Source organism: Pinus tabuliformis, chromosome 1_2 (genome assembly GCF_031772625.1).
Source record: "Pinus tabuliformis cultivar Carrire ecotype Pingquan chromosome 1_2, CPIR1, whole genome shotgun sequence".
NCBI classification, from domain to species: Eukaryota; Viridiplantae; Streptophyta; class Pinopsida; order Pinales; family Pinaceae; genus Pinus; species Pinus tabuliformis.
Window position 1 is genome coordinate 512,818,870 of NC_142298.1, and position 8,855 is coordinate 512,827,724.

The window sequence follows — 8,855 nt, forward strand, 5'->3', positions numbered from 1 at the left end:
AATACCTGGTGAAACGGCGTTCGATTCTGACGGTCGGATTCTCCGCAATCTCCACGGGAAGTTTCTTGTCAAAAGCCCTTTTCTCAACCTCAACAGTAAAATGGTAAAAATGACATGGTAAAAAGTCTTTTTATAGGTTTTTTGGATGAATGAATGCTAAGTTTGTTTATTTTTCACCATGAAAGGAAATTTTTCAATGTATTTTTACCCATCTTAAACAGGTATGAGTAATGTGTTGTTTCTGTGCAGGACAAACGGACTTTAGGGTAAATTATAATTTTTCACGTTAGAGTCATCTTTTAAGCTCTTTTCTGACTCCTAAAACATGAAAAGATTGCCGAGCGTTTCTTTTACACTCGTTAAAACGGAATTAAAAGACAGTCCCCTTATAGCTCTTTTCTGACCGTAAAAACAGGAAAAGATTGCCGGGTTTTTGTCGTTTCAAACTCGATATGGAAATAAAACGACGTGTCCTTGATCGCTTTTTACTTTTCAGGTCAGAGACACTAATCACGAAAGTACTCCTTGGTCACAATATCAAGCGGTTCTCCTGAGTATTATTTTATACTTTTTCGGGCTTGGGGGACACAAATTTACGAAAAAGTTCAACCTGGAGTCTTCTTAAGTTTTTCAGACTCTCTAAAATTGAAAAACGCTGAGTTTCTCCTATACTAGGCTCGTTAAAATTTTACAGTAAAGGACCTATTCAATTACAAACAGGAACGAACCACTCCTTCCTAGGGTTCGAATCAAAACTAGGTTGGACTCATCCGAAGGATGAGCTTATAATCAAGCATATGTTATCCTCCTCAAGCTTGTTAAAAATAAAGAGGTACTTGCCAGAAATGGTGGGGGAAAAGAGAGAAGAATGAGCCTATTTGTTATCTTTTGTCTCAGAAGAAACTTTATTACCACTCTTGGACACGACACTTTTCATTCACCTGGGTTGGGAAATCCTTTGCCTCACAGTTGATCAAACCACTTTGAAAGTCTTCAGCCGGGTTCCGGGGATTAACTTTGAGTCATTCGTCACCAAGCCATCTGTTGTGTCGTTATGTGTTCAAGAGTTCTGCAAGCAAAACTTTCATCTGCAAAATACTTGTCATCCATTTGACCATCCCTGAGTCAGTCCTTACAGCAACATTTCTTCAACGTGAACAATGATTTCGTGTTGTGGGCTTGCCCTGCAATGGGTCGCTTTCTATCGACATCAGCACATTATCTAGAGAGATGACTTAGAAATCGTCAGTACCTTGAAGTCTGCATGCATCAATGGCAGGTTTCTCGCCTTTGACGTCAGTTTACATCATTGACTTTCGATCGAAGGATTCCGTGAAATGTTCGACATCAACTCATTCATTCACATCTCATGGATTGTACTGGGTACTTTGAGAACCATTGACATTACTGGTGGTCTCTCTCACACTTGTTAATAGTTTACATCATCGACTGGTAATCAAGTGGTTTCTACCATGTTCGACATCAACTCATTTATTCGCATGGTTAGAATCGTACCAATTCGGGAGGTAGAAATGAAGACCCTGGATCTAGTTTCCACCATCTAGGCTGCAAGGAGTTTTGTATTCATTATCTAAGTAGACTAATCATAAACAGATGGATGCGCCCATACTGTGTCTACAAAAGTCTATGATTATGATGTACTGCAAGATCATTCCTGTATCAGAGTAGTTAGTCTGTTAGTTAAAGTTTTGATCTGAGTATGGGAATGCCTACCTCAGCGATGATATAATCTTATACATGTATTTTGTGTTGAAAATTGCAAGTTCTGACCAGGCTCTCCACGAGATTATCCTTGAAATGATAAAGCGCTTCACCCTTCCTAGATAATACAAAACCCTAATCTACTACAGGCTTCGCACTTTAGGGGGAAATCTGTTACACTAAAAAATGTCACCATGGCTATTTACAGTTAGTATGGCTCTATCAACAGTCATGCTATCCTCCTGGGCAAGTCTTATGCCTCTGCTCTCCATGTCAAACTCCAAAAAGAGAGAAAGTATTTATAAATGTATTTATCTCTCGGTACGCAGGTTCTCTCAACCTTACCTGCGGATACACACATAATGTTCACAAAAGCTGCGTACTTGTACACTCTGTATGTAAAGGGGCAGGTGCGTACCCCTGTAAAGGTCAAAATGCGCAAGTTTCATCTTTAAAAAGTTACTTGTGGTCATTTCTAGAGCATTCTAGAAGGTTGTTCGACGTGTATTGAGCGCCTCCAGATGGTTCATGTACCCCTACCAAAGAGGAACTTATCCCATCAATAAGGGAGCTATCCCATCCAAAGAGGGGATTATCCCATTGATGGTGGACCTGATTAACTTCCTCTTGAGCACTATAAATACAAGCATTGGGCCAGAAGGAGGAGAGGTGGGAAGCTAAACATTTCTAAGGGTAGATGCTACTGGAATTAGGACTCCCATTTAGAAGCTCGTGAGGAGAGATTACCATCTTTGCTTGTTCTATTTGGAGGTGGGTGAGCTTTGTCAAAGTAAAGGAGAACTCTTGATGGACCCTGGGAGGAACTTGCACAACACCAAGGCTCAGGTTGTAATTGTTCCTTTTGTTTCCTATTAATCCAAATGAGTCCATTCTTCTCAATAACTTGTTATTTATGAGTTGTTTCATGTACTCCTTGGTCTATGTGTTAAATATGTTTTATTTTATGAGATTATCAAGTGCTATTTAATTGTTTGATTGTTAGTGAATGCAGGTTTCGAAGTGAAGGAGGAGCTCATCCGGATCAGCGAGGCTGGATTTCTACAACAGCGTTGGACTACAGGTAGGATCTAAACACTTGATTTCTCGTATAGTAAATGCATGTTTAGAGAAGGATCGCTCTTGTTTGTCTTGTTTGTCACTAGAGAGTCTTAGGCTCCTAGGGAGGTTGGTTGTGTCCGCACTATCGACTCTTTCCGCCTGACACCTCCTAAGGGAGAAGTGTGCAATTCCATAAGAATCTTTTGTTTTAGCTGGGAATTCTTACAGAGGTATAAGCGATCTTTGTACCATAACGAATCATTTTGCCAGCTACATGTATTAGAAGTACTGGAATCTTGTTGTAGCTTTCGAATAAGTGCCCACACTTCTTCGTCATTCTTCCATTCCTCCCTTGCTTCGTTTATCCAATCTGGTTGGATAATAGAAATGGCACACAACAATGCTTCCACATCCCCATCCTTTCTTGAGAGTGCATCTGCCACCACATTTTGCTTCCCTTTTTTGTAGATGATTTCAAAGTCATAACCCAACATCTTTGTGACCCACTTTTGTTGCTCTTCAGAGGATAATCTTTGTTCTAAAAATATTTAAGGCTATCATGATCCGTTTTTACCTTGAAGTGTCTTCCCATTAGGTAGGGTCGCCATTTCTTAAGTGCATGGAGTATTGCCAACATTTCCTTCTCATAAATAGCTTTGCTTAAAAACTTTCCCTTGATTGGATGACTTTCAAAAGCAATGGGTCTTTCATCTTGCATTAGAATAGCACCGATTCCATTTCCTGAAGCATCACATTCCACAATAAAGGTTTTTGTGAAGTCTGGTGTAGCTAAGACCGGTGCTTGGCACATTGCCTCTTTAAGATGTTCAAAGGCCTTTGCTTCTTCCGGAGTCCATGAAAATGAATCTTTCTTCAATAATGTTGTTAGAGGTGCTGCTATTCTCCCATAATTCTTAACAAACTTGTGATAATACCCTGTCAACCCAAGAAACCCTCGCACATGCTTTATGGATGTGGGGATTTTCCATTCCTTAATGGCTTTAATTTTGCTAGGGTCTACCTTAACTCCTTCATGAGATACAATATGACCCAAATATTCCACCTCCTGGACTCCAAAGAAACATTTGGATCTTTTTGCATATAATTGTTTCTCCTCCAATAGTTGTAGCACCCTGTCAACATGTTCAACATGATTCTTCCAAGACTTGCTGTAGATTAGTATATGATCAAAAAATACTAACACAAATTTTCTAAGGAATGGTTTGAAAATTGAATTCATCAAACCTTGAAATGTTGAAGGTGCATTGGTAAGGCCAAAAGGCATGCCCAAAAATTCATAATGACCCTCATGAGTTCTAAATGCCATTTTTGGATGTCTTCAATCTTCATTCTGATTTGATGATATCCCGAACGAAGATCCAACTTGGTGAAGTAAATTGATCCATGCAATTCATCCAGTAATTCATCAATAACAGGAATGGGGAACTTATCTTTAATAGTGAGCTTGTTGAGCTCCCTATAATCTGGACACATGCGCCATGATCCATCCTTCTTGTGCACCAATACTACTGGAGCTGAGAAAGAACTTTGACTTGGTTGAATTATAACAGCCTCTAGCATTTCTGCAACCATACGTTCAATTTCACTTTTTTGGACATAGGGATATCTGTACGGCCTGATGTTTGGAGGAACACTTCCTGGAATCAGATGAATAGCATGATCATGATCATGCATAGGTGGGAGACCCTTGGGAGTCTCAAATACCTTGGAATGATTGTCCAAGACTTTTTGGAGATCTGGAGATATAGGTGATTCCAATGTGGAAACATCTAGCAAGCATAATTGTGCAATTACACCTCTTTGCTCCTTTTTTAGAAGCTTTGTCATAACATGAGAGCTGATTATCTTTCTTGGTTTCCCTACAATACCCCTTAATTCAACTTCCTTTCCTTCCGTACAAAATTTCATGAAAAGTTCTTGAAAATTAAAAGCTATTGCACCCAAGGATTGTAGCCATTGGACTCCTAGTACAACATCCGCACCTCCCATTAGAATGGAAACAATTGGGCTAGTCAATACATATTCTCCCATGGATAGCTTGATATTATGGCACTTTCCAGAGCAATTTATTGTTCCTCCATTTGCAATCATCACTTGACACTCTGGTGCTAGATATAGGAAGCAATTCAATTCTTTTGCTTCCCTACAATGAATAAAATTGTGGGTGCTTCCTGAATCAATCAACACTATTACCTTTTTCTTCTTGATTTGTCCTTCTATCTTGATGGTTTGAGGAGTGGTAATTCCCACCAATGCATTACAAGATATGGTCAGATTTATTTGTTCTTCATCTAGGCTTTGTTCCTGGAGTATATCTTCTTCTTTTGACCTTTCTTGCTCCTTTTCTTCTTCCTCTTCACAATCTATGTAGAATAATTTCTTCTCAGCACACTTATGACCTTTAGTGTATTTGTTATCACAACTGTAACAAAGCCCTTTTGCTCTTTTTTCTTCCAATTGTTGTGGTGTCAACCTTATAGGTTGTGGAAGACTAGGGGCGACAACACTTCCATCTTTATAGTTGTGAATGGTATGCTTCCTGGTTGCCATAATTTTGCTTTCCATTTTTCTTGCTAACCTGAATGCCTTCTCTAATGAATCCGGTTCCCAAAGGCGAACATCATGTTGGATATTATCCTTTAAACACCCTATGAACACATCAATCCTATGCTCCTCTGGAATATCTTTTACCCTTATGTTCAATTTTTGGAACTCCTCAATGTGCTCCATTACTGAACCCTTTTGTTTGAGACTTATCAATTGGCTAAAAAAAGTGTTGCTTTTTGTATCTTCATAATGTGCTATCAATTCTTCTGTAAAAATTGCCCAAGTGATAAATTGTTTATGAGAGCAAAGCCATTGATACCATACAAACTGATTTGGTTCCAAATATATAGTTGCCATGCGTACCTTTTGTGCGTTTTGCACATTATTGAGATCGAAGAATTACTCCATCTGTAATATCCATGTAGCGGGATCCTTGCCATCAAACTTCCTCATATCGATTTTTGGAATATGGTGATTCTTCGATCCAACATTAGCATCTATGGTATCATGATTAACATTTCTTTTGTTCTCATCATGAGTTTCCTTTACTACCTTTTCACCATTAGTGACCCTTTCTTGTAGCAACTTCTTCAATTCTTCCATATCTGTCTTCAAATCTATCTTCAAATCTGCCATGTCTCTCTTCAAATTTGTCTTCGAATCATCCATCTTAGCTTCCATACCCTTTATCTGATATTCCATGCCACTTATCTTAGCTTCGGTTAGCTTTTGTGAGCGTGACATTTGTTGCACTTGTTCTTGTAATTTTGATATATCATGTACCATTTCTTCTTCTTCTTCATGAGTCATGCTAGAGCTTTTAGGTTCCTTACTAGGTGTTTGCATTTTCTTTCCTCCGGGCATCATTTACCGATAATAATGCTTTACTATTCCCTTTGAATTCCGTTAAACCAAGATTACACAAAAATTTAAAAAAAAACTACACACCTTTTTTCACTTTATAGAAGCCTGATATTGAATCTGATGTATCTCTGTAATTTCGGATCATCCAGTTCTGAAATTGCTACCTGTACTAGCCTTCTACGTCCTCTTTCCAATGCCACAAGTCTGAGCCAAATTTGATTCTCCAAGGAAGATTTATGTGAAATCTCCCACAGTGACTTGCTTTTAGACTGGTTCAGTAGAGCGAACTTGTATGACGTGCCACGAGTCACTGTTTCAAACTTTGAATATGAAACATACACACAAGAAACTACAGTCCGTCCTCTTTCTGTACATTTTTACGAAATTTCAATCCGATCCTCAGAGAGAGAGTTATGACGATTTTCCCCAAGTCACCTATTTTGAATGTAATTCAGGAGTCTGCACAAATTCCAACTTCCTCAGATCATATCTTCGAACATATCGTGCGAAAAGCTCTAAAATTTGGACCCAAGGTTCAACGCCAATTCTTCTCAAATGGGTTTTTTTTGCGACTTCTGAAACATCACAGAAATAAAGTTATAGCGAAAATGCCACGATGACCTGTTTGGAGCAGCGAAACCCTAGAATCCAAAGCTCTGATACCAAATGTTATGAAACGAGCTCAAGAAAAGATAGAAAAGATAGATCAACGCCTTAGAATTCAGCCTCTTCAAGGGGGAAGCCTCCTTTACATTACATAAATGAACAATTCTTGGATGATACAAGTGACAAAACCTCCTTTCTATATATAGGAGTCTAAGGAGTCACAATATAATCCAGCCGGCCTAACAATAATAATATAAAGCCACAAAAATAACAATAGAGTGATTCTATGGGGCACAGAAATAACAATATTGGGGTAATAGGGGCACAACAATATAAATAAGGGGTATAACTACAATAGTAATGGGGTAATCACTAGTATTATAGGGACCCAACAATGTCCTTCACCCTGAGACAGTATTGTAGAAATCAAAACTTCTACTCAATGAAAGTATTGGTGAAGATATCGGTAGTCTACTCAGAATTATGAGAGTACTGAAGATTGATGATGCCATCATGAATTAGTTCTCTAATGAAGTGCATGTGGAGCTTGATATGTTTTGTCTGTTATCACTACACTGGAACTCTGTAAAACTTTAGCACACTTTTGATTTCCACACTACATGAAAGTTGGAAGATGGACAATGATACCAAGATCACATAGGAAATATTGTAGCCAAATTGCCTAAATAGTGGCATCGACAACTCCTCTGTACTCGACATTTGTTGATGGTAAAGCAATAACTACCTACTTCTTGCTTAACCAACAAATTGGGTTGAATCCCAAGTTAAGTACATAAATGGAGGTGGACTTGTGATCAATGTTTTCGCCAACCCAATTGTAATATATCAACCCAACGAGATCCAGTTAAAAATTTTCTACATAATGAATCCCATAGGTGATTATCCCCTGGACATATCGAAGGATGCACTTTGCATATTTCGAGTCTAAATCATGTGGCTCCTACATGTATATGGAAACTTCTCCTACAACATATGAGAGATTAGGAAAAGAGTGAGTGAGATAAAGAAGACTTACCACAAGTGATGGTACAATGTGAAATCAACCAACGGTGTGTCTTTGACATTCTCAAGCTTCATCCCTGATAAGAAAGGTGTGGCTCCTAGCTTGCAGTCACGCATGTGAAATCGTGCCAAAAGATCTCTAGCATGATTTGGTTGAGAAATGGTCATCCCATAACTACTTTGATTAGTCTCTCGTCCAAGGAAGAAATTTATCAAGCCCATGTTTGTCATAGAAAATCTCTTTTGCAATGCACTTTTATTCTCAGAAACGGTGGAAGCTGAACTACCTGTTATCAAAAGATCATCTACGTAGAGTACTATGATGAACAAGGAGACAATTTTCTTCAAAAAATAAACATTGGAATCATATTTGCAACGTACTATATTTTGAGATTATAAAAAACATGAATCCATCTTTTCATACCATGCTCTAGGTGCCTACTCGAGGCCATAGAGAGAATTCTTTAGTTTGCATAGTAAAGATGAATTTTTCATGTATTTGTGTGGCTAATCCATGTTGATTTCCTCCTCGAGATTATCATGAATAAAGCCATTCTTCATATCCATATGATGTATGTCCCATCGTCTTGTTGTTGCAATGGAGAGAGCTATCCGAATGGAATCCATTTTTTCCACTGAAGCAAAAGTCTCATCATTGTCAACGCCATGTACCTACTAAAAACCTTTTGCCACCAATCATGCCTTATATTGACTAACTTGGCCATCTCTTTCTTTCTTGGTCTTTTAAGCCCACTTGCACCTCATCAGTTTACGATTGGAATGTAGCAGAACTAGATCCCAACTCTGGTTCCCAATGAGAGAGTTGTCTTCCTCATCCATAGTTACTTCCCATTCAGGATGCCAAACTGCTTCTACATAAGTCTGTGGATCAAATTATAAGTGTGCATATTCATGCATGGATCCATAGCTAGGGCATGCATGACTCCACAGCTAAGAGTGCTTGTGGATCTTCCTCAAAATGAGGTATAGTGGTAGGATAATCTAGAAGATCA